The sequence below is a fragment of the Pteropus medius genome, unplaced genomic scaffold (assembly GCF_902729225.1).
Source record: "Pteropus medius unplaced genomic scaffold, Ma_sr-lr_union100, whole genome shotgun sequence".
Taxonomy (NCBI): domain Eukaryota; kingdom Metazoa; phylum Chordata; class Mammalia; order Chiroptera; family Pteropodidae; genus Pteropus; species Pteropus medius.
Window position 1 is genome coordinate 4,995,097 of NW_024352787.1, and position 27,658 is coordinate 5,022,754.

General features: G+C 32.6%; 1 protein-coding gene and 1 pseudogene across 1 annotated transcript in view; one reads left to right on the top strand and one right to left on the bottom strand.

Annotated features, from left to right (window-relative positions):
- The window catches only part of PCLO (piccolo presynaptic cytomatrix protein), a 349,327-nt gene that overhangs the window by 46,390 nt on the left and 275,279 nt on the right, over window positions 1–27,658 (top strand).
- Window positions 6,917–7,035, bottom strand: LOC120592023 (uncharacterized; annotated as a pseudogene).

The window sequence follows — 27,658 nt, forward strand, 5'->3', positions numbered from 1 at the left end:
GAAAGTAGCAATGGAGAGTAGGAAATGTGCCACTCCCCTCACCCTATTACACTACCAGGCAGATATTTTGAGGAATCATTCTTAGAAAAATAAGCATAATTAGGGAAAAGCTGGCAGTTAAGTAGAATAGAGGGAAAAGCTATAGAATTATGACAGGGTTTGCTTTGGGACACATCACCTGTTAGTCAACCTGGTGAGGTACAGGAATAAGTCTGGGTATAGATGTGAGTGTGAATTTGAAAGTTGGATCAGGTATTTAGATCTGTGGTTATTATTTATAGACACAACAAAGCAAGGAGACTGAAAGCAAGAGGAGAGAGGCAGGGAACAGGTCCAGAGAGTACTTAATACAAACTTTCAAAGTAGTAGTATTAATTATATTAGAGTCATTTTAAGTAGCCATACATATTTCTAGGTCCTGTACATTTTGCAGACATAACTCTGACTCAGATAACAATTAATGAAGGAGGTCGATTAATACAGAGGTGATGTATATTAATTAATCCTCCCCATTAAAAAATTGAGAAGAATGTTTTGCATAATAAAAACAACATAACTCATGAAAAATATTGAGCATTCTTCTATTTTGTCTTCAGTGATTAAGAACTAAAGATAGAGTTTAGTCTTAGAATTATGTACTTGGATTAAGTATTCATAAAATATTTTATATCTAATTTGGCTAGTATTACTTTTTAAAGATAAAATTTGGTTATAAATTTTTTAAAAAATTTTGACATCATATATAAGGGGAAATGAACACTTAACATGGTAGTTTCAGGTTAAAGTTTTCATGAGAAAGTATTTCTGTTTCTTTAGTAAATGTCCTAATTATGAAAGCTACATGGATAGATAGGTAGAAAGATAACTAGTTAGATACATGCATAGATAGATAGATGCTATATGCTAGGATAATAGTTGTCATATGTGGTATGAAAAATGACCAAGTAAATACGGACCTAGAATCTAACATATGAATTAGAGCAAAGGAAAAGAAAATCTATCATTTTCCCCACTAATTATGATTTTGCTTCTTCTCAGGTCAATTAATTTTTAGAGATAGATTTTTTTTTCTTACACGCACATGTATACACACATACATGCACACACAAACTATTTATTTGACTCTATATAAGTTATGTTACTTTATGATGGCTTATCAATGTCCACAATTGTTGCAAAAGAATATCTTACTATTATAATATGAAACTTTATATAAAACATATCTGTAACATATATAACTTATGGATAGTTTTGCTTATTTGTGAGTTAAATGTTTATCTACCAAGGAATAGATTTTCTAATGAATTCAACTTAGTATGTCTGTATATTTTAAAACTCCAAATACCAACTCAAAATTATTTTAAAGGTGCCTTAGGATTTGCTTTATAATAGATACTTGGGTTATTATCCATTTATAATTTAAGTCATATTTAAAGCTCAGCTAAGGCCTAAATGAAGCTAACGTTATTGTATTTTGTGTATTTGATAAATGAGAGAAGGGTAGACTTGGACAAAATGTATTTGCATTGTCCTGAATTGAATATTAAACTTTGTTCTTCACAACACTTAACTCCAGCAGTTGCTAAATGGAATTCATCCGGGCGTGACAGTGATGACGTGAAAGTGCTGATGTCTAGATGTTCTTTTCCCATTACACTGGTCCCTGACGGGATAAATGATAGGTGCACAGGTGCCTGGCTGACGATAATGCAGTTTATTTAGTAATTTTGATGAACATTCACATCCACTTGCAATTAATAGATAGTAAATTTCTTTCTTTTCAATATTGCTTGTACCTTTGCTTTAAAAAAACAAGTGGGTAAGAAATATATTTAATTGTCTTCAGTGTTATGAAATATATATGTGATCATATAGTAGGTTAGTGAATTTTTTGAAAAGTGAAAGGTACTTCCCATGGCAACAAAGACTAAGAATCTGTAAAATGATCTTTGATAACTCTTCTTTGTTGTAGTTATTGGCTAGCATAACTGTAGCAGTTTATATCCCCAAGGATGAGATCTAAATCCTAAAAGAAAAAATCTGGAACACTGTCTTAGATTGAAAAAAATAAAATCAGTCCATAATTGATATTAGATGTTCTTTCTTCACTTAGTTGTGCACAGAATTCCACAGTAAGGCAGCATATGGCTACACAGATATATGAGGATGAGTGGAAAGAGAAAAATAAAGATCACATTAACAAAGATAAAGAGAGCTTAAATCAATATATATATTGGCTGCTGTTTTTCATCTTTTAAAATACAACAAGTCTGTATTTGAGTCATGCTTTCAAAGTGTTTAGATATATTTGCTAACTTATTGTATAGTGCTTCAAGTATGAAAGCGGCTAGTAAAAATCCTCAGGCTAACAGGATTTTTAAGTGATTCTAGAAAGCTGGATAAAAGTGATCAATCACATATTAATAAGCGCATATGTTTGATATGTTAGATCATCTTGGTTAAACAAAGTTAAATATTTTTTCTTACTGTAGAGAATACTCAGAATTTTGAATGTGATTAATGTGCATGAAGAACTTCCAAAAGAAGGGATATTCATACCTTTTTCATACTTATTTTCATGAATGTGTCAAGGGATTTATGTGTGTCATTTGACATATGCTTTTGGAATGTTAACCTAAATTTGTTATAGTCTATTAAAATTGAATAATTATGAGAAATAAAACATATTTTTCTTTTCTATTTGGTATTTTATTGCTTCATATAAAATCAATTAAAATTTTAAATGCTTTGGAAGATTATAGAAAGAAGGGATGTCTTAGCATCTGTCCTCACGAAATTTATAACCCAGTAAAATAGGAAAACCTATGAAAATGGCTAATATAATTTAGACATTGATAATTACGATAGTAAAATACAAAAAACATAGTCATAAAAATGTAGAGAAATGAGGGGTTTGATGAACAAATCAAAGTATTTTATTTGCTAATATGGAATCTGACTTATCCTTGAGGGTGAGCAAGGCTATTATGGTGGACCTTTGCTGTGTTATTTTGGTTTTCCAAAATCTGAGCATCATTCTGATTCAAGGTAATGTTTATTTGATAATTTTGGTGGGAGACACAGACTTGCCTCATACTGTAGATGGGGAAGAGCAGATACTCCTACTCCCTACTCCATGCAAGCTAAAGTTGGTCTAATGGGACTCTCTCAAGGGACTTTGCACCTTGAGAAATGCTAAGATGTGATAGTGTAGAATTCATATTTGCTCTTGGTGATAGAAGTCAGATACTGCAGTCAACAAGGTTGTGGTGGTGGCAATGCTAGCCAAGCGTTCTTACCTGGCTGCTTCTAATCTTGAAATAGACTTTGGTTCCCATTGCCCAGTCTCCTAGTTTCCCCTCTTTTATCAGACATTTTCTATGACTTCCTGCTGATTTTGAGAACTATATCACATTTCATCAGAATTCCTCCTTTTTCTGCCAGTTGGTCAGAATTAGGTTTTTGTTACTTGTAAGCAAGGACCCTACTGATTCAGCTTTAAAAGTTGAATATGGAGGAAAGGGTATTTCTTGGGTTCTGAGGTACAAGTTCAGCAAAGACAAAGAAGCATGTATTGTATGTTTGGCTTTGTCAAACCAGAAAAGAGGGAAGGTGGCAGAAAATAATTAGTCAAAAACATAGCATTCTCAACTTTCTGGGTTCATGTCATACTTAGTTCTCAATAATTTTTTTTACAGTACCTCTTGGCAAACAAAATACTTAACAGTTCCTTTTACCAAGAAATGAGGTCCAAACACTATAATGTAGCAGTTTGTGCAGTGTATGGTGAGTGTTTCTGTGATTCTCTCAAAAATTTAAAATATTCCCAGTGCCCCTGTGAGTTCACAATAGCTCTCCGGGGTGACTCAGCCCACTGTTTGGGAAACATAGGCTTAAAAGATTCTTGGTATTTTGCTTTTTTTAAAAAAGAAGCGTGTTTCTCATTTCACACTCATATTTCTATGAGATTTGAAGTTGAGGATACTGAGGTTCACAAAAGTTAAGTAACTGGGCTAAGGATATATCAGTAGCTAGCATGCAGGGAATTGAATCCAAATCTTTATTTTTTTAAGCTATGATCACCATAGCAATTATATTTTGTGTCTGGGGTATTTGGTTATGTGGCTATAGCTATAAAAATGGAAGATACTCTGATAAAAATTATGCAGAGAAATAATTGTCAGGATGAGGAGTTTATGCATTCCATGAGTGTCAATATAATTTTTATAAATTATCTTTTGCTTTCAAATAGTTCTAGACTGCAGATTCCTTAAATATAAAGACTTTAATCTTGTCTGTATCATACCTCATACCATAGAAACTGTACTTGATACTCAGTATATGTTTATTTAATTTAAACTTTTATTTGTGTTAAAAATTGATATGTAAAAGTAATGTTTTACACTAAGATTTGTTCTACAGTAGGAATGATTAGGAATTTGCTACTGAAGACTCATATCGAATTCTGTTTCTTGATTCATTTGCTCATTCTTTATTCATTTATTCAACTGACAGATATTATTGAGTACCTCTCAAAATTGTTCATATTATTGAAAAGGTTGAGTGACATGACCAAGACTTGGAAGCCTTTGTCCAGGTCTGTGTTTTGACATATGCGATTAGTTGTATCACTTCAGTTCTTGATATTAAAATATAGAAAGACTTCAATAATATAGTAAGGTGATAAACAATCAACAAGTCATAAGAATTTCTGCTGTTATATTATAAACTTTAAAATGTCCAGTTCTGAATTTAGAAAAAAAAATATGGATGCATTTTTCAAATAATTAAAACAAGCTTCTTTTAATTGCTTATGAAAATATTAATTTTGAGTGTCAGGTAGCTTCTATAGCCAGGTGATAAAATTTTTCAGCCATGGTATGATTTTGTTTAGGTGCCTCATTATAGTGTTGTGACTATAAATGAAAGCTATATTAGGTAAAATTTTAGATGGATTTTGTGTGGTATTTATATCTCAGTTAAGTATCTGGTTCATGGAATTATATACAAGAAAACAAAGTAAAAATGAAATGTAAGTGTATATTATCAAAATTGCTGAAAGAACTTATTTATTTTGCTATTCTTCCTAAGGAAGATATTTCTCTTTAAAATACAATCAGGTAAAAGACCAAATAAGTCTCTTGAATTTACTTGTGTGACCAAATATACACTTACATTTCTAGGACACATATACTACTAATATGATCAAACACCAATTCTTATTATTTCATATTTTCCTTTTATCTTCTTTCAAATCATACTACCTTAAGATATTTCCAGATAAACTGAAATAAAAAAATGTATTGTTGCTTTTTCAGGTTTCCTGTAATATTACTATGTTTCCTTAGAATATGTGTTTGAATAATCAGATGGCTTTGAAGTCAAGAGGCTTTAAATGAAGTAAATGATTTCCAACTTTAAGAAGTCGTCTTGGCTCAAAGGCATAATTCTTTAGACGAGTCTCTGGCATCCATCAATGCTTAAGTGCATTGATATTCCTGGATTTGTATTTTATTTTTACTAAGAATAGTCAAATATCCTTATTTGGAGAAAATGAGATTTCTCTTTAAGACCCATAAAACATTAACTTAATACAATAAAATGTTTTGTGACTTTATATTAAATAGTATTGGTTAGGAAGGAGTCCTTGCATTTGATGTTGCTTAATATTTTGTGATTTAATCTTTCTTGACTTTTGTGTGATATTAAAATTATTTTGAAATTCCAATGACCTTTTTATTCTATGACAACTTGATAAGCAGGAAAGAACATTGAAATGAACTATTTATTATGGTTTATCAGAGTTAGAAACTGGCATGCATTTAGTTGAGCTTCTAATTTTGAAAATAAAAAAATCCAGGCTTTCTCTTCTATGTTAAATACAGATATATTAAGACAATTTTCAGACTCTCATAATTGTATATCTTATAAATACTGGAATATATAATGGTTTGTGTATAAATAATTTTTTTCCTTAAATATACAAATGGCTGTTAGAGGAAGAGGGTAAGTAGATGATCTCTGAAAGTTTTTCTGGTCGAAGTTTTATAGCATGCTTCTATTAGTCTGGGTATTGTTCTAAGTACTTTACCCATTCATTATTACTAGTCCTATAAGTCTTAAAAAAATAGTAACAATAAGAATAAATTACTGATGTTTTGCAGTGTAAGTTTCCACCACACGGTGATTTGTAATTAATTATGAAGTATGTTAAAATTACAAGTTTCAAATATAATCAGCTTCTATCTTTTGGACCCTCATGATATGCCAGACATTGCCTTAGCTTCCAACTCTACTTCAGTAAATAAAATAGGCAAGCACCCTCTTGCTCTGCCAGGTCCAATGCATGAGAGAGAGAGAGGAATATAAATAAATAAATAAATACTACTAAAACAGTGAGATTTTCTGAAGGCCTCTTTGAGGTTGAATCATTTTAGCTGAGACCAGTAAGGTGAGAAGGATAAAGGGAATGGGGTAGGGAGCATGAAGGGCAATTCTGGCAGAAAGAATGGCATATATAAAGGCTCTGAATGACAGAGAATGCTGAATTCTGATGTTCAGTAGAGAGAGCCAGAAAAAAGTGTCATGAAATGGTACTCTCCAGATCATAGAGGACTAATATTTGTAAATAACTATTGTAAACAAGTAAATTAGTGCAGATTGAAGTTTACCCTAGAATTACCTCCTTATTTGAATGGGTGTGTTTTCTTTCCTTCCTTCCTTCCTTCCTTCCTTCCTTCCTTCCTTCCTTCCTTCCTTCCTTCCTTCCTTCCTTCCTTCCTTCCTTCCTTCTTCCTTCTTCCTTCTTCCTTCTTCCTTCCTTTCTTTTTTATGTTTTAGGCGAGGCAACCCATGGTTGACCTCACAGATTGCAAGGACCTTGTTAGCTTACAATCCCTTATTTTTTTATTTTTTACACCTACAGCACCTGGTCTTCCTAGGTGGTCTCCCATCCAAGTGCTAATCAAGCTGGACCCTATTTAGCTTCCGAGATCAGACGGGATCGGGCTCGATCAGAGTGGCATGGCCGTAGACTGGGCATGTTTTCTGATAAGCTTGTTTTGTAAGTCAAATTAAAGATAGAGTTATTAAATAGAGCAACAGAAATTGCACTAAATTTGCTCCCTATCATTTCTAGGGAGCAAAAGATTATTTCTCTCTTTTTCATATTTGTGGTAATTGTGAATTACTATATTGCTTTTACCACAAGTGGTTTCTAGAATGCCCAAGAAAGCATGAATATGAATATCATTTGTTACATGTGTCCATTTGGAAATGCATTGAGAACTTATATTTTTTTGGTAGAATTGTGATTCTCAAAACTTTGATATCTTGGGCTTCTCGGAAAGATTCTCCTTCACATTGCTATTGCTTACTAATGATAATTCTGTCATAGTCTTTAAGACCAATTATTTTAAAAATATTTTCAAATTAGGTAATATTTCAAATACTAAAACAGTAACATAATGAACACCCCATCTAAACTTGTCAAATCTTAAATATGTACCCTTATTTGCTTTAGGTATCTGTCATTATGGGTCCAGGCAAAGCATCCTACGTATTCCTCTTTAATTGATTGATTGGTGACATTGGTTAACAAAATCCAGTAAGTTTCAGATGTACAATTTAACAGTAAGGTATATATATATTGCATGTGTGTTCCCCTCCCATAGTTAGATTTCTTTCTGTCACCACTTATTTGATCCCCTTGACCCCATCTATCTTCCTCCTCCCCCTTCCTCTCCCCTGCCCTCTGGTAACCACTAGTCTATTGTCCATGTCCATGAGTCTTTGTTTGTTTATCCTATTCATTTGCTGCTTTGAGGTTCATATCTCATATATAAGTGATATCATGTGGTTTTCAACTTTTTCTCTCTGGCTTATTTCGCTTAGCATGATTATCTCGAGGTCCATCCATGTTGTTGCAAATGGCAGTATTTCATCTCTTCTTATGGCTGAGTAATATTTGTGTTTGATTACATTACCTTCCCTTCTCAGAAAAAACTACCATCCTAAATTTGCTGTTTTTCACCCTTCAGAGGGCTTTATTTTTTGTTAATACATGTATGTATTTATAAGCAATATAAAATATTGTTTTGAACTTAAATCCATGAGGATTCATATATCTCTAGTTTATTCATCTTAGCTGTTGTACAGGCTAACTTACTATACAATGTATTATGAATGTACCATGTGATTTATACATTCTTTTGGTGATGAACGTTTAATTTTTTTCCAAATCTAATTTATCCTTAACCTCTATCTTTCTCCATTGGTATATTTTCCTCTCCCCAAAATCCTCTTTTAAAAAGTTATTTTTGTGATCATAACCTAACATTACAAACATACAACTATCTTTTAAATTTCATTTTAATTCATTAGTATAATATTATTAAAACAGATTGGAATAGATTATAATTAGCACAATTCTCAAAAATCAGTAATTGCTCTTTAATGATGGTTAAAAATATAGCCAGATGTTTATAGGCTTAGAGAGATCCTGTTGGTATGTTTTTTCTCAGGTTAGCCAATCAATATTCCTAATTACCACTTTTTAAAAATTTCTATATAATACAGGCTTCAGATTCCTTAGAAAGGTTGATTTTAATAGACATTCAACTTATGAATGCCATATGATTATATTTATACACCTTTAGCATGCTCAACTAAGAAAATAAAACATGCCTTTTTGGTATGCAAATTAATAAATGTCTAAGGTTTGTTGAAATGATAGATTTTATCTTTTCTTCTACAAGAAACACTACATTCATCACTTAGATGAATTATAGAAGGTACTATACAATGTACAATTAGAAGTAAATTATTATTCATTGAGCATGATTAGAAAAATCATAATGAACTATATTGAGGGTTTATTTACAAGACATATAACAATTTTTTAACTCTAAAAAAAACTTTTCACGTCTCAAAGTACCGAATAGAGCTCTTTGAATTGTTTCAGGTCTGTTTGTTTGCTTGATTAAAATCATGTTGTTCTTTTGGCTCTGAGTCACAAAAATAAGTAGCAAAATTATCTTTTCAGATAAAAAGTGTGAGCTTATCTGAGTTTAAGCTTTTATCAGTAAAACGCTTAGATGTTTACTAAGAAATGTTAGACTTTGGGATAGTTCTAGGGACACAAATTTGGAATTTTTTGGAGCGTGAGGTAGGAATGCCTCGTGATTGGCAAAGTTAATTTTAGAAGATTTATTCTTGGAAGCAACAGATTTCAGTCATTGCCATATTGAAATGTCACAGTTTCTTGTGCCAAAAGTAAAACACATGCCATTCAAATTATCCTTTATTTCTGCACAAGTTAGGTAACTAACATCCATCAACAAAGTGCTGATTAGTAGGCTTTGTCTATGTTGATAATTTTTTTTAAAATTTAAAGTTGTATACAAATATACTTTTTCTGCCTTGTTTTTCAAAAAATTCTCAAGGAAAGTGGGGTATTCAGTTTAACATTACATAACATTCATGAACAATTTATCATTTTATATGGATTAACTAACATCACTAGAATTTCTTAATGAGGAGAGTAATCATCAAGTAAATAAACCGTTAAGTTGAGGGAAGATTTGTCAGTGGATAACATTTATATCAAATGAGTTCAATCAAAGAGAGCTGAAAAATAAGATTTTTTATATATATTTATGAAAGCAAAACTAATTTTAGAGATAAAAAAATATTCTGAGCTTTAAAAGCAACAAAGCTATATAGTTTTTAATAAGAAATGTATTCAATACACATTGATTGTGTGCTTACTTTATGTCACTCACTTTAGGGGACATGATTAAATTATCATTATGATGTAAGGTGAGTGTTGCCATTTCTTTTTTTTTTTTTCATATTTCTCCTGTTTGAAAGGATCCTGCCTTCATTTAAATAGTGGAGTAGTGGGCTCCCATTAAACAGATGGAAGGGCACATTCATTATCCTACAGATATTTGGGACAATCAAGGAAGGCCCTCATTTGTACCACCCCATTTCCTACATTTTCAGCTGAAAGTGCGGACTGTTTTCTGAAACAATTGCTGATCTTTCAGCTGAAACCAGCTCAGTCCTCTTTTCATTTTCTGGCAAATGTAAATGTGTAGCCTTGCTTCATTCTTGCCAATCTATTGCTTTGTGTGTGTGTGTGTGTGTGTTCGCACGCTCATGTGTGTACATGTTTAAGAAAAAAAAAAAAACTCTCACCCACATAATTCAAGACAAAAAAGCATAAACTATTAATTCTAGGTGAGTGGCCTTTTATTTCACTTGGCAGGTAAAAGGTTATTAAATTAACTTTCTTAATATTGTACCTAAAATACAATTGAGTGTTGCCATTTCAGTTCCACATTTGAAATAGCTGAATGTCAGAAATTTTAATTAATTTGCTTGATATCACAAGGTAGCAGCAGTGGAATTCAAACCCAGATCTTTCCACTTCCAAGATTTCTATTTTTATTTCTCTAAACTAGTGCTCTATTTGTATGTGTACATGGGGGGCAATGGCTGGGTGGGCTGGGAAAAAGTTATATAAAAGGCAGGAAACTGGCCATTCAAATAAAATACAGCACTTTATTCTGAGTTATATCATTCATGTAATTTCTATTGAGTGGATGGGTGAATGGGGTTTGGAATATTAATCCATTTTTGTACAAAAAATTGCATTTTTTTTCAATCAAGAAAGAGAGTAACCACCATTATTGTCCTTTCCAACTCCCTTCATCACACTGCTATCAGAATAAAAGCATTGCTAGTAAATGTTCAGTGGCTTTTCCCTTTGTTTATAGAATAGATTTGAAACCTATTAGCTTGATATTTTAAATCTATTAAATTTGTATTTAATTTATATGCTTAGCATTTTTATAAGCTATTCAGCTTATCAAATACACTACCTCAGTCTTCCAGATGTACTTCATTGGCCTTCAAATATGTCTTGTGTTTTCCCCTAAGGCCTGTTCACAGTCCTCTTGATATCATAAATCCCCTTCTATCCAAATTTTATTTATCCTTCAAGACCCAGTTCGAGTACTTCTATTGTGGAATAGTTACTGACTAGTGCAGCTCATCATTGCGTTTTTCTGTGCTGGTCTCCTATAATCCTTGTCACTCAAGAGACATATTAAAACATCAAGTCAGCATCAAAGGAAGATCATATATTTACTGGAACTTGAGTGAATGTTTTCTCCTGAGTATAACAAAGAATTTGGTCAGGGAAGGTAGCTCTTCTCAGTGGGAAGAATGCTCACAGAGGGAAGAATGTAAGACATGCAGATGCTTTTATGGTTGTTTGCTAAGGCATCCAATAGTAGTGACTGTTAGGGATTGTTATTGATACAAGTATTGTTATTTTTGAGTCATTTATTTCTTTATATATCCTATCCAAAATTCTAATATTCAAACGTGTTATACAGATATGTAAAGTTTAAGATTCACTGTTATGACATACGGTTGTCACTTTGGCTGGGCTCTAAACTCTGAAGGCAAGAATTTTGCTTTCTCTCAGTGTCCAACATGGTTTTATGTGGATGCTTAATTAATTTCTATTTTATTTACTTGATTATTAACAACACACTAATATATATGGTTGTATGTGTGCATCTGAAAAACAAAAGGTACCTTCTATGCTCACTCTACAATGTTTACCAAAAAAGGGTGGTATTTCTTCTCAAAATTATAAATTAATATATAAATAAATTATTTTCTGGGATGGATATTAATGATCTTTATTCTGATTATCTTAATTATTGGATTAGTAAACACGAGAAGTTTTGCTTTTCTAAGCACTCCAGCTCATGACATGTCAATAAAAATTAGAATAATGTTTTTGATGTCTGTATGAGGTACAGTGAGAGACATTCCCTTAGCTGAAAAACCTAACCTGTCTGACTTGTATTTACTTATACAAATGCTCTCATTCATTTTACTAATAACAATGTGGAGATAGGAGGCAATTTAGAGTTCTTTTTATCTTTTGTTTTATCTTTTTCATAGTATGATTTTTGTCAACAAATAATATTAATCCACTGTTATTGATTATAACAGTGAGATTGGGGGAAAAATATTCACAAAGACTTGGAAATGATTTTCATTTGTTAAACAAAGAAGAATCTTTTCCATTTCTGTTATACTAGACCAGTTGTTAAAAGATGATGATGCTCTTGGACTTTTGTTGTTTACTGAAGTCTAAGCATATTTTGTCTTTACAAGGACAGACTGCTCCGTTTCACAGTTTTCTGAAGCAGATTAAGGGAGTTGAATTTTAAAAAAGTGAAATGTGTTATTTAGACCTGAGTAGATTTAGCAGTGTGTATTCTGGATCACAGTTTGTGAAGCATGACAGTGAAAAACCTCATATGCCAGAAATGACCAGTCCTTTTCATTTACTTTTTTAGGTTTATTTACTTTTATTTGTGTTGCTGGTTTATTTTATTACCATTGAAATAGTGACATAGTAAGTCAAATTAGGATGTTGAATTTCATTGACAGTTTTGTCCTTTCTCCCATCATAGTGGTGTGTAATTATAGCTAACACACGTGGTAGGTATACTCTTTACCAGGCACGGATCTCTAAGTTTTTCACATATATTAAATCTTTTAATTCTTACATAACCCTTTGAGGTGCACAGTGTCATTATTCCCATTTTAAAGATTAGAAATCTGAGCTAGGAAGCTGTTAATTAACTTGTACATGTCACTCAACTAGTTATTGTGAGAGCCAAGGTTCAAATCCGACCACTCTGCTATACTAACTCAGTAACTAAAGTTTTGCAGTGCAGAAAGTGAATGTAAAATGTAGGTTTTGAATTAGTTGCATTAATTTAATCGTTAGCACAAATGGAGATACTAACCATGTCTAGCAAACATTCCAGAAGTAGAGTTGTGTGAGGGTCATGCTTGTTACCATATAGGAACACATTAAAACTTATCAAGTGTGAATACAGTTTTTGCACATGTTAATAATGTGTAGAGTCTGAGAGAATAGAGCTAGGAAGTTTAATTTAAGATCCCTTCAGTACCATTCATTAAAAAAATATTGATTTGTGATGGAAGTGATATAGCACCCCTGAATTTAATTAATGGATATTCATTGTTTATGGAGAGTAAAATTTATTTATTTGTGGGCTTTATTTGTGGGTTTTATAACCAAAATTTAATAGATGTTTATAAACACTTTATTCGATAACAAAATAATCTACATTTTTTTTTCAGGTGGAAAGTAAGCATGTTCTAAGACATACTGTATATACTTTAAATTTAGAAGAATTTAAAGTATATACAGTATCTCCAACTACATGGAAACAAACTAGAAAAATCTACAAACACTTAAACAACATACATCTAAATAATCCATGGGTTAAAGTGGAAGCTTCAAAGGAAATAAATATACATTGAACTGTATGATTATTAAAATATAACATATCAATAGTTGTGGGGCTCATCTAAAAGAGTGCTGAAGAAAATTTATAGCACTAAATGCATACATTAGAAAAAAAGAAAAATCTCAGATTAATAATCTAAACTCCCACCTTGAGAACCTATAAAAATAGAGTAAAATAAATCCAAAACAAAAAGAAGAAATAATAAAGCACACAAATCACTGAAATGTAAAACAGGAAAAAAAAAAAAAAACAAGAGCTGGTTTTTTGAAAAGTTCGACAAAATTGACAAACCTTTAGAAAAACTGACAAAAGAGAAAAGACAACAATTGCCAATATAAGTAATGAAACAGAGGATATCAATACAGACATCAAAAAGATAATAAAGAATGCTATAAACAACTCTACACACATAAATTTGTCAGTATTTACAGAATAGAATAATTCCTCAAAAAACACAAACTATCACAACCCATTCAATATGAAATAGATAATTCGAATAGCTCTATAATGATTAAGGAACTTGAATTTGTTAATTTTAAAACTCTCAAAAAGGAGATCTCTAAATCCAGATGATTTCTATGGAGAATTTGAAGAATACCAATTCTACACAGACTTTTTTAAAGAAAACTGGAAAGGAGAGAGCACTTCCCAATTCATTTTGTGGAGTTAGTATTACCCTGATACTAAAACAAAACAAAGACAGTGCAAGAAAATAAAATTACAGGCCAATATATCTTATTAGTGGAGATACCAAAGTTTTTAAAAAATATATTAGCAAAGAGAATTTAGCAATAAATAAAAAGAATTAGACCATCTAGAAAAAAGTTTGATAGTTTCTTAAAAAACTAAACATATAACTACTATATAACCCAACAATTGCACTCCTGAGCCCTTACTCCAGAAAAATGAAGGCTTATGTGTATATAAGTAAGTATCTGTACCCAAATGTTTATAGCAGCTTTTTTTACAATAGCCCTAAACTAGAAACAACCCAGATGTCCTTCAGTGGGTAAATGGCTAAACAAACCATGGTACATCCACAGCATGGCGGAATACTCAGAAAAGAATAACAACAAAAACTCAAAATACTGATACACACAACAACCTGTATGGATCTTGAAGAATTATGCTGGGTGATAAGCAACCTACTAAGGTATGTATATATGGTTTGAATGCATTCATATAACATTCTTGAAATGACAAATTATAGAAAAGGTAAACAAATTCATGTTCGATTTGCATTTGTATCAGAGTTTCCAGAACATTAGTCTGAGAATATGACCTGAGTTTAGTTTTGATTCTACCAGTATTTTTGGAAATTAACTTTTGGGGCTGGTTCCAGGCTAAGTGGTAAAGTAGATAAATCATATGTGTGATGCTACCCTACCTCCATTTATCTGGGCTTCTCCTTGTCCTCATTCCCATTGACTATATTGTCCATCCATCCCCACGAGTCTTTGCACTCAAGTGGTTGCCAACTCTGAGCCAAATGTGAGTTAGGGATAATGACTTAAGATGTTTTATTTTCCAGTGGGTTCAAGTTTAGTAGAGAATCTCTCAAGACTGAAAGACAAGGACTCTAATGGCAGATAGTGAAGAGGATGTTGTGCTCAGGAGGCCCCCGCGGTGACTCACAAACCATGTTTTATGGGCAGCTGTCATAAAGTTATTCTGGACTCTGCTTTCCTCATAATGCATCAGAGTTTTCTAAGTTAAAATTCTTAAAATGAATGCATTGCTTTCTTCCTAACATCCAAATGTAATTTCCAATAGTCATATTAAATTCAGGTGGGGAGCAAGGCGCATTTTTAATGAACAAGTTTGAGATAAAAGAAATTTGGAAGCGACATTTACATATTACTCACTTTCAGGTGATAATTCCAGTGATTTTTAGTTGTGGCATGTAGAAACTTCCATCAATAAGTAGGCTTTTTGAAGCTGTTTTCTTTACTGATCTAAAGGCCCTTGTTTTAATATGGCATGTGATCAAAACCTTCATGGTAAAATGTTTTTAAGGACTTGGTAATGCATTGAATGGCCTTCTTATTTATTGAAACACATTTTTTTTTTTCTTTCAAGTTCGGACTTGTTTTTCAAAATGCAAAATCAATTGAATATTTGTTACCAGCAAACCCGTATGTGAAAAATATATATCAGTAATTGGGGAAAAAGAAGAGAGGAAATTTTGTAGCAATTCCTTCCCAAGGCTATTTAGCAGGACTCATAGAAATTGGCAGCTGATTAGAGGTTTTAGCTCTTGCAATCACTTCAGTCCTTACTTGTGAGATTACACCATTCTTATTCAGTAATTCTCAAAATCAGAGTTTATTTCTCCTAAGCCCTCATAGAAGTGGCAAAGTACTAGGGAAAAAAATCTATTTTCTTCAACTGACAACTGAGAATATGATTCTATTTTTTATAGCTATTTTTGTCTCATCAGTCCTTTAATATACTTTGAAACGAGTGTTGTTTTCCATTCTAATAACAAGTTGGTGAGTTATTTTCTAGCTGTCAGACGTTGATTGACATTTAAAAAAGTGAATATTTTTTTATGCCTTCATTCCACAGATCGTTTTTTAGTGATGAGGCCTCAAGTGTATGCACATATACTTGAACTATTTTCAGAGAGGCAAGGTTCTCCATTTTTTTAATTGACTATTTTCTAGGAAACTAAAAAGGGGTTGTTTGGATCAGTATACTTCATTATTCATTAAAACATCATTTAGGCAAGGGACTTACATTATATACAGATTTTTTAATTGGTACAAAAAAGTACTTAGTACATACATGTATTCCTCAGAAACTAGAATCTAACTTTCTGTGACCCCACTAATACCCCTGGTAAGAGAAGGGAAACTTTTAATAGGGTATAATATTTTGCATTTAAGATAGGGTTAAGAAAACTATATTTCTTTGGAAAAAAATTTTCACTGAAAATATAACTTGGTATTTCTGTTTCACATTTATCAAAAAATATGTTAATTTTAAAAATAGCTTTCAGAATATTTTAGTCTTAAAAATGAAAATTATAGTCAATTTGTAGGTTCTCTTGGTTCCTCTGGTAACCCACATCTTTCCTTTGTACTCATCACAGGGCTTCGTATATTACTGAATTATTAGATTTTAGATATAGAGAAATATCTTAATGAGAGGCAAGTTCATTTAATACTGAATAAGCTGAGATTCACAGAGTTTAAATGTCATGCTCAGTTCACACAGGTCATCTAGAACTCCTAATTTGAAGCAGATGATATTTTCTGTAAATGCAGAATGTTTATTATTGGTTGAAAACTTTTTAGAATGAAGTCATGCTAGTAGCTTCCAAATTGATAAATTATTTGTGGACGATGTTGGTTTTTTTGAAGAGACAAATAAATGTCACCTTTCATTTACTTTTCTGCTTCCTGGATTTCTAGCTATATGTATTTTGAAAGATTTGTCTTCGGCACACATCAGCCAATAAATTACATTATTATATATAGATAGTATCTGTGGCATTATGTATAAAAATTAAAATTGCTAACTTCTACTTGCATTCTACATTACAAATTTTACATGAACACAGTCTGCTGGATGTTAATATACTGAAAGAATTACTGAATTTAGAGCAAAGTCTCCTTACTCTATAATCTTGACAAACAAGGTAGGTTATTCAGAAGGTTAGGGAGATTTGGAGACACCCAAAGGTAGATGACTGACATGGCACACCAGGTTTTGCCTTAGGGACCACAGGTCTTTAGTACTGAGGCTGCCTATTCTGCCTTTCTCCTTGCTCATCCCAGTGGCTATTGCACTCAGTTTTGTAGTGAAACACCTCAAATCCTTTCAAGTAAGTGGACAGATATAGTAAATATTGAGTAGAGAGTTTGACAAATACTGGGTGTTGAGGTCAGTAAAGATTGTGTGGCAGAAAGTGAGTGGGGAGCATACCTACAATATTGTGTGGTTTGAGGCCTGACCTAAGGGAGCATTTCTGGAGAAGTTAAAGCTGAAACGTGCTAAATGAATTAATAGGTAATTCTCCTAGAAGAAAGGAGGGAGAGACCACTGTTTCACTCAGGTGAGACAAAAATACAAAGCTTTGGAGGCATGAGGGAGCACAACATGTTCTAGAATTTGAAGGTATTTTAGAAAGACTGGAGAAGGATTGTCACAGTGTGGAAATGGAGAGACATAAAGCCAGTGAGATAGAAAAAGTCACCTCAAAATGGCAGAGCTAAATTCAGACAATTCACAAGACTTCAGTACTTCTAAATCTCTCCATCTTAAATATGTAAATCGAAGTAAAAATAATACTAGTCTTTAAATAAGATATAAAACATACATTTACTGAAATGAGGGGTAGGTTCTTTCCAAATTTTGGTTGTAGAACTTTAGACAAATTACTCGAAGCTGAACGAATCGTTTTTTCACACATGCTTGGTCTTCTAGTATGTAATACAAATCTATCAAGGAGGCTTATAAATCATAGATTTTGAATTTTACTCTAATAAACTGGAGTGATATTGAAGGATTTTTCACTAGAAATTTTTATGATCACTTGATTTTTCAAAAGATTATATGTCAGCATTGTGGAAAATAGCCAAGAGGAGATATTGAGATAAGGTAGAAGAGAGACCTTTTGAGGGAGGTGCATTGCTTTTTCTGTGGTAAGTAAGCATCTCCACTCAGGTAGTGTCAGTGGTGATAGAAATTAGAAGAAGGACCCAAGAAGTATTCAGGAGGCAGGAGCGGCAGAATGTACTGATCAATGAAAGCAGAGGGTAGAGGTAAGCTGTTTTCAAGGTGAGAGAAAAATGAATTAGTGAGGGACATGTAGAGTGAGTGCTTGTGGAATATACTGGTGGAACTGACCCACTAGCACTTGAATATACTCATCGGCTGACATAGTTCTGGAAACATCAAGAATTAAAATGATAGAGTGGACAAGGTTGGGACTTAAACAGGAAAAAGGTTGTTTCTCACAGCTCTTTATTGGTGTGGCTCCAGGGACCTTAAGAGAAACTTATTTGAGCAGTTTGTTTACTTTCTTTGCATATCCAGTCCATTGGGCTTCAGATGAACATGGTCCTCTTCATGGCTGTACAGCCCTCAGGTCTTCTCATCTAGTAATGGAACAGCCTTTTTTAACTCTCCAGTTTTTCCTTAGCATTTCATCTCCTGAACTCCTGCTGTTGTTGGGATGTACCTGGAAAGTGTCAGGCATGGTTTATGATTCATGAAAAAGTACAAGTTAGCACTTTACCACTATAAATTTTCAAAACCAAAATTTGAGAATGAAGGAAGAAATGATTCCCTGGTGAGTAATTGGTCTATACTAGAAAAATTTAGAGGCATTTGTTATGTGCATTTAAAAGGAGCTGTTTAATGGACTTGTATTTTGTTTAATGTAAACTGATCCCATAATATTTTATGAATTATACTTTGCTCTGATATTTGGAGTAGGCATTTAGGACAAAATGTTAAATCAATTCAGCAATTTATAATGTAACTTAATAAACACGAAATATCCTAGAATATATGAAAATCTCTTCATGAAGTTGTGATGACCTTAATTTTTTTTTAAGTCTACTATAGCCATGAATTACCTTGCCTATATTAAGCAAGTGTGTTATTCAGGAGTAATACATGATTTGTTAGATATCAATCTTTGGGCTATCTCATTTTATTTATTAGATGTTTATTATATCTCATAAATTTAATAACCTTTAATTTTTTGTGTTGTTGGAACTTCATGGTAAAAATTAGAATATTTTTAAAAGTATGTTATAAAGGAAAATGGCAAGAATTACCCATTATTAAAACCTATAGATAATTTTTTTTATATAAAAGATATATATATATATACACATATATATGCAATTTTTTTTCAAGGCTACTGAATGTTCTTTAGGAACATAACTTTAACCAATTTTTACTAATTCATGTTTTGGATGTACATACTTTATTTAACCTCTCCTATATATCTGCATATACATATATACACATACAAATACATATATACATATACATATATAAAAAACATTTCTATCTTTGACAAGTTATTACTATTATAAATAAGATTTTGAAGAGCATTCTTAAACATATAATTGTTAAATAAACCTGTTAATTTTCTAAGGATACATTCCTACAAGCAGAATCATTGGATCAAAGTATTTAAAATCTGTCTGTTGATGAATATTGTCAATTTTCCTTTTGACCAAGATGTACCAGGATAAAAAAAAAATTCTGAAATGTGCTTACTAGACCAGATTAATGCAGTATTTATAATTATTGTTTCCTTGAAAAATCATAAGAAAATGGGTTCTTTGCCATTTAAATCAAAAGCAGTCAGTTACTAATGTAGGCCTCTAAGCAAATGTCTTTTTTTTTTTCCCAAAGTCACTTTTCATTGTTGTACCAGTCATTGTCAAAAAGAAGAATATTTTCCCTTTGTGTTTAACATGTAGAGAAATCATTAGTGTCCAGGTAGCAAATGTCAGATTTAATGTGTCTGGACATCAATTTTACCATTACTATTTGAGATTATATTGTTTTACCACCCTAAATGATTTGTCTATCAAGTCACATTGACAAATATATTGATGTTAAAATTTGCTATACTATTAATACTACTTGATTGAAATTCTGTCTGGGCCACAATGCTACCAAAAATTACATAGAATTGTCCACTTATTTATTATTTCCATTATTATATAATGGAAAAGGAACTGGGATTAAAGTGTTTTACAAAAGTGTTCTCCATTTGATTGAGAAGATAGACTCTCCTTTAGTCTTTTTATTTTACGAAGCCTGAATTCTTCAAATATTAGACTGAAAAAAAAAAAAACAGAAAAAACACCTGTTAGTAGGAATTCATCCAACAAGTATTTACCAAATATCAATGCTCTTGTCACTATGAAATCTGAACAAAAATTATTGAAATGAGGGAGATGGAGCTAAATGGTGATACCATTTAGCCCACTTTGAGACATGTAATGGGTGTGGGCTGTGGCAGCAGACTGCCCGTTTTTGAAACCTAATGAGTTTTTACTAGTTGTGTAATTTTGGACCACATACTTGAACTCCAAGTGCCTCAATGTCACGTTACCTGTGAAATTAATTTAATAGTAGTTTCTAAATTAGGAGACATAGCAATTAGTGATCATAGCACAATGTTTGGCACATAGTAAGCACTGGTTAAATGTTACCTACTACTTAGATCAGAATAAACTAAAAATACAAAACACATATTTCCTTCCATATGCCACTTTTCTCCTAAAATGGCACATGTTTCTGGACCTGTTGCAGAACTATAAGGAAAGTAATGTAACAGCTTGGCTTATGCAAAGTTGAGCTGGAGAATACATGAACTATACATTATTGAAACAGTTGTGATAAGCATGCAAAGAAGGCAAACTGATTTTCTCTTCTTGGGCCAAATATTTTAGATATGATTTTATTTCAAAAGCATATTATAAAGAAATATAATGAATCAAATTCAGAGTATCATCTGCTTTGGTTTCTCAAATCCCATTTTAGTATGCTTTGCAGCTGTGTTGTTTTTATAGGTAAATAGGTGTTTTCAACCCAAGTGGAATTACAGTTGGAAGTTTAAAACCAGTCAAAACCTTATTCTTGATGCTAATAGGGAATGTGCTGACATGTCCAAGAGGAAGATGTATGTAAATCTCTTAAAATCCCCTTAATTGTTTTAAAATGTGTGTGTATGTGTGTGTGATGATCTAGAAAACAAGAATAAAAAATATATAATTATAATTCAGTGGGTACATTGAAATTAACAGAAGTAATTCTTGCCATAGTTAACAGCATAACAGAATTTATGGAACCTCTACTCTTTTTAAAAAATACAGATTAATTCTGGGTGGTTACAAAATCTAACCTTTAATAATTCTGTAATATTAATTAAGTACCAACATTCCTTAATCATAATATAGGCAGAATGAGACATGGTGCTTTCAAGTTGGGATTCCAATTCAAAGTAAATGTAATGTAATGCAGTTGTGAATTTTAATGAATTATTTCATTTGTATTTGAATAGCTTCTCCCAATGTATTGCTGTACAGCATCAAAGATTTTGTGTACCCTGGAGCCTTAAAATAGCTATTCCAGAATATTAATTTATAACTGTTCAGGGCTTCTTCTAGGGTGCTTTCATACTACCACCAATTAAATCCCCAAATTCATAACTATATCCAAAGCAAAGCTTATAAAATTCATCCTAGTATCAACTGAAAATTAAGAACATCTTCATGAGTGAATTCCTGTCACTGAAAGACAGTTCAGTATTATGTATTTTCAGGATCTGTAATTCACAGAGATGAATATTAGGAAGAGATCCTCTTCTTCTTCTTACCCCTTCTAACAGCTATTGTCTTTCCCCTTAACTAGGTGCCCTGTCTCCCACAGAGGATGGTCTTGTGTTAACTCTGCCCTACTCCTTTTCACAACTTGTTCTCAGGAAGAATTTTGAAAATCGTGTTCACCTTATTATTATTCTTACTAATGGCTGATGAAACTTAAATTAGCTGCTTCTAAAGAGCTTTTTTGTTGTCATTTAAAAGAGAGATATTTGTACCAAAGAAATATATCGCTAATGGAGAATTAAAAAAAAAATTGATTGAATTGCTAGAAATATTTTTGAGGAGAGAAAGTCATTACTAGTACTTTCTTGAAATCATGACATAGAATTGATTTGTCTTCTCTAAATGTAGACTTAAAACATATACTTTTTACCATTTTAAACCCTATTTACTAAGGAAACAGATGAACTAATTTTCCATCTGCTTAAAATGAGGAGATCTGCTGTTAAAAAGGCGATTATAATTTATCCAGAAAAAATGGAATATTTCCCTGTCAACTTGGGAATAATCAAGGAGCACACAGAAGTTAAGGTTAACAAAGAGCTAGGGAGAACAGATTGTCTAGATTAATTTTATATATACTATGCAATATAGAAAAACCTCATAATATTTAATTCTTTTTGTTTAATGTAAAAAGAAATCTTCAAAAACAGAAAAAGTTAATATTTCACATCCACACATAATTAACAACTTTGTTGATTTGCTTACTTTCTATACATATTGTTTAGTGACGAGATCATATTCGGTTTTCTATGTTATGTTGCTTTTAAAACATATAGATATCTTCTATGTTAAAATGTTTAAGCATATTAGTTGTTATTTAATATTTTATTAGTTTTAGCAGTTTAAATTATAATAAACATAGTATTGCTTTTTAAATTCCTTCTAATCTAATAAGATAAACATATTTCTAAATAAACTTATGTCACTTTAAACATTTTTAACATTGACCACATTAGTCATCTGAGATTTATTTTGTGTATAGGATATAAAATGAAGTTCTATAGTGATTTTTTGTCAAATAGTTGATTATATCAGTGTTTTACCTTAAATAACAATTTTCTTCCCCAATTTATGAAAATCCTTTATCATATATAAAAGGCATCAAACTTTTTGACATTGTTTCTAGATGGTCTATTTTGATATTTTGTTGAGTTTGACATTTTATTAGGTAGATCGTTCAAATTAGGTAGGGAAATAGATTTTTTTAAATTAGCCATTATCATTGACATTTTTGAGTTAATATATCTTGCAGGAAAATTAAGCATTGCTTTATTTATTAAATCTAAAAAAATATTAAATCCTCTCTTAATCATATAATATTTTCTTAGCCTAATAAGTAAGTAATAAGCATACAGAGAAACAGCCACATCTGCTAAAAAAAATGTATATAAACATAGGCTTGAGAGTTAATTTCTAAGTGTAAGGCCTCCAGAGACCAATTACTTATTTTATCTTTAAACCAGACCACTTTTAGAAAAATTCAAAAACTGGAAATTGAGGAGAAATGCTGAAAAATGAGTTTGTTTTCTTCTTCTTCATCAATGGTTCTATCAGTTATTTCTGATCCTTGAATAGCAGGAAGAGAAGATGAGAGCTGATTATTCATCACCACTCCTATTTTTATTTCAGTTGACCCAGTTTAAAGATAAGAATAAAAATAATTTCTGGCTTATTTTTATGGGCCATTCTGCAGTTTTATGTTGGTTTTAAGTTAGCACTAGTTGAATGGTTAATAATTTTGATGACTATATTGCTTTAGCTTTAATAAGTAGTATTATGTTATTACATTGAAATACAGAAATCAGTTTTTTATCGTGTACCCTAATTTTAATGATATCCTCCAGTACATGTGACTCCATTAGCAACAGTATATTAACTGGTAATATAAAATAATATTTGGTGTGTTATTTGGATTATATTTGTATGTTAACTTTGCCTCCGTTATTTGGCCTAGATTTAGAGAAATCTGATGAAAATCTTTCAATAACCTGCTTTTTCCAAGCATCACCTGTGTATGGTTTTAACAATATTTATTGGTTTTAAGTTAGCTAAATTCATAGGGTTTTATCTTTTACTTTGCTTGTATTAATTTATAAATACCAGGTTCTACTAAATAGATTCGTATTTATCAATGCTAGCAACAGATGGAGTATCTTTTGAATCATAATTATTTGGCCAGATAGGGTGATTTTACAGACTATAAGAAAAAGTCTACTTTCATGTGATAAAATAAGGTTCTCCTTTTTTGGGTACATTTTCACAATTTCTGTTAAAAATAGGACAGTAAAGGTTGACTTACGCTATTTTGGGAATAAATAAGAGTTGGCTCAGCACTACCAACCTAAAATTCTATTTGAAAATAACTCCTTAAAAGTAAAGCTTGAGTGCTTTTTGTATCTAGCAAATTTCTTAGCTAAATGTCACCATTTTTATGTTTTAATAATGTATATTTGCTGATTATAGGGTAGCAATGATAGGTTCAATTTGCATTTATCTGGTTATATTTGAAAAATTAAAGATTTATTTCTCTAAAGAGCCAGTATTAAGAGGCATGTGAGAGACTCAAGAGCTCAGAGGGCAGGGCAGAGCTTTTTCATGTATTCTCAAGTGCTAGAAATGGCTCTGCATGGACTGCTTTAAAATGCAATCACTGATCTTGACCTCTGACTACCTTTTCGGGCCTGTCCTCTTTTTCCATCAGTTGTTAAGATAATTTGGATCTCTCCCATTAAGTTTTCTAAGCTCCTGTAGTTTTAGACAAACTGTTTTAATTCTAACATGTATTCTTTTTTAAAAAATTTATTTATTTTAATTAGTTTCAAGTATACAGTACATTGGTTAGACACCTATATAGTTCATAAAATGATCTTCCCAATTGCTCCCTCCCTCCCCTGTCCCTCAACCTAGCCAACATATTAATGCTAACTGCATTCCCTATGCCATGCTCATGACCATCCATCAGCTACTGATTCGTACTTCTTTAACCTTTCACTCCATTCTCCTAGCCCCCCAGCTTCCACTCCCCTCTGTCACCAAATTGTCTACTATATTTATGAGTCTGTTTTTGATTAGTTTATTCTTTTTATTCCTTAAATTCCACATATAAGTGAAATCATATAGTGTTTATCTTTCTCTTTCTGACTTAAATACCTTCTAGGTTCATCAAAACAATATCTTTTTCTATCCCCTTCCTTTTAATCTGAAGTGAGTCTCTTGTAGGCAGCATGTAGGAGTCTTATTTTCTTATCCATTTATCCACTCTACCTTTTAGTTGGGACACTTAATTCTTTTCCATTTGAGGTACCTATTGATAGGAATGTAGTTGTTACCATTTTTTATTCCTGTTTTTGATACATGATTTTTCTTCTTAAAGAAGTCTCTCCAACATTTCCTGTAATACTGGGTTGGTGATAATAAATTCCTTTATCTTATTTTTGTCTGGTAAGCTCTTTATCTGTCCTTCAACTCTACATGATAGCTTTCCTGGATAAAGCATTCTTGTTAATAGATCCTGGATCTTCATCCTGTTGAATATTTTTTTTGCCAAACCTTTCTGTCCTGCATAGTTTCTTTTGAGAAATCAGCCAGTCTTATGGGTGTTCCCTTATAGGTAATTATCTGCTTTTCTTTTGATGCTTTTAAGATTCTCTCTTTGTATTTAACCTTTGGCATTTTCATTATGATGTGTCTTGGTGTAGGCCTCTTTGGATCCCTGGTTTTTGGGACTCTCTGAGCATCCTGAGGTTTTATATGCATTTCCTTCACCAGGTTAGGGAAGTTTTCCATCATTATGTCTTCAAATAGCTATTCAACATCTTGTTTTCCTTCAGGTATGCCAATGAAACAGATATTTTGACCTTTAATAATGTCCCATATGCTCCTTAAATTATTTTTATAATCTCAGCATCTTTTTCCTTTCCCTTCTGATTGAGTGCCTTGGCTTTCCCATCCTCTAGATAGGTCATTCGATCCTCTTCTTTATTCACTTTGTTTATTCCTTTGTTTATTCCATTTAATTTACTTCTCATCTCAGATAATGTGTTCTTCATTTCTGACTGGTTTCCTTTTATAATTTCCATTTCCATTTTTATGTTTTTTTATCTTTTTGTTGAGTTCTTTGAATTTATCTACGCTTTCCAGAAGTTCATTGAGCATCTTTATAACCTGTGTTTTGAACTCCGCATCTGTTAGATTACTTGACTCCATTATTTCTGGATCTCTGTTCTGTTCTCACTTATGGTTTCTGCTTCTTTGTCTTCCCATTTTGGCTGCCTTTTTGTGTCTGTTTCTATGTACTAAGCAAAGCTCCTAAGTCTCCCGGTCTTATTAGTGTGGATTTGTGAAGTAGGTGTCCAGTGGCATGGTCCTAAGAGGTGTTCAGCTGCAGGCCAAACTTAGCCCCAGGCTGTGCCCCTCCAGGGCCACCTGTTAAGATTCAGTAGGCAATCCACAGATGCTGTGCTTATAGTTGCCTCAAAAGGCCATACCAGAAACTGAGGCCAGCTGCCTCCAGTGTGAGTCTAGGCGCTGCTCAGTAAGTAGCACCTGATTCACTGAGGATACATCTGGAGGTGGCTTGGATGAGGCTTCGAGTTCGGGGAGGTGAAGTTTCAGGGAATCCTCTGGGCTTAGAGACACCTGTTATCCAGTTCGATGCTCTCACTTCAATGGCGGCACTGTGTCCTCGCACTGGGTGTGGGGAGGGCTCAACAAGGAACAATGGATACACCCAGCACTCTGTACAGAGCGAGTTTCGTCTAACACCTCACTCAGACAACATCTCCCTGTAAGTCCCTGGTGCCCCCAGCGTGCAGTCCAATCGGCACTGGTGCTTAGAGCGAGCAGGTCTGTTACCACAAAAATCTGCTAGCAGTTGCGGCCCCTTTAAGAGATGTCTGCTGCTGCTGCATCCTCCGTCCCACTCAGCCACTAGAGACAGGCAGCCCCGCGTCCTCGCCCCGTCGTTCCTTTTGCCGTTGCAGGGTGCTTTGTGAATTTCTCCCCAGTTATATGGCTTATTCATCTAGATCCTAGGCGATTTTTCCTTGCTACTTGTTCCATGTTTCTGTTGTTACTTTGACTTGGTTGCCAGAGGGATGAACAGAACCTCTATCATCTATACCTTTTTTTTCTTTGTGGTCCTGACATTTATTTTTGGTGGATCTCATTACTTCTGTTATCATCTCCTTCAGATAAAGCTTCTTTTCAGATGTTTACTTAGTTGACTTCGTGTGAAAAACAATAATCTACTTGTGGGACAGATTAATCCAAGTGTGAGTAGATTTCATGTAAATTGAAATCTACTCAAATCAAAACTCGACAAGAAGAACTTCTGGCACTAACAAATAACTGTTTTTCATCTGATTGAAACTTTGCCTAGACTAGATTGTCTTTATTGCTAAAAGAATGCATCCATTCCTTAAGCATTTTTATCTACAGTTAGAATTAGCACTCGTTTTCATTTTTAAAATTTAGCATTAAGTGAGAAAGCTGGTTTCAGCCTCAATACTTTTTTTTTTTTTTTGATGTGAAACCACTTAAAAAGCCCAACAGCAACAGCAGGAGTCAGGGATGAGGCCAGGGAAAGAAGTGGTGGATTTGAAGAGGAAGAGTCAGGAAGCATTCGTGAATTTATGCTGGCCCCTTTAAAACTGCATCCTATTATTAATGACTGAGATCCAACGTTTCCCCTCTTCCATTGACCTCTTTCAGTCACACAAACTGGAAAAGAAAAATGATATCAATGGAGTAGCAGAGCCCGAGAGAAGTGGCAACAGTTATTGAAAGACAGATGGACCCTATAATATAAGTATAAATATCACTTCTTTATTATTATCTATATACTAGACTCTATAAAAATGGCCTATATGCAGAATATAATATTTTTGTCTAAAAGAAAGAATCTTAGACATTTTGAAA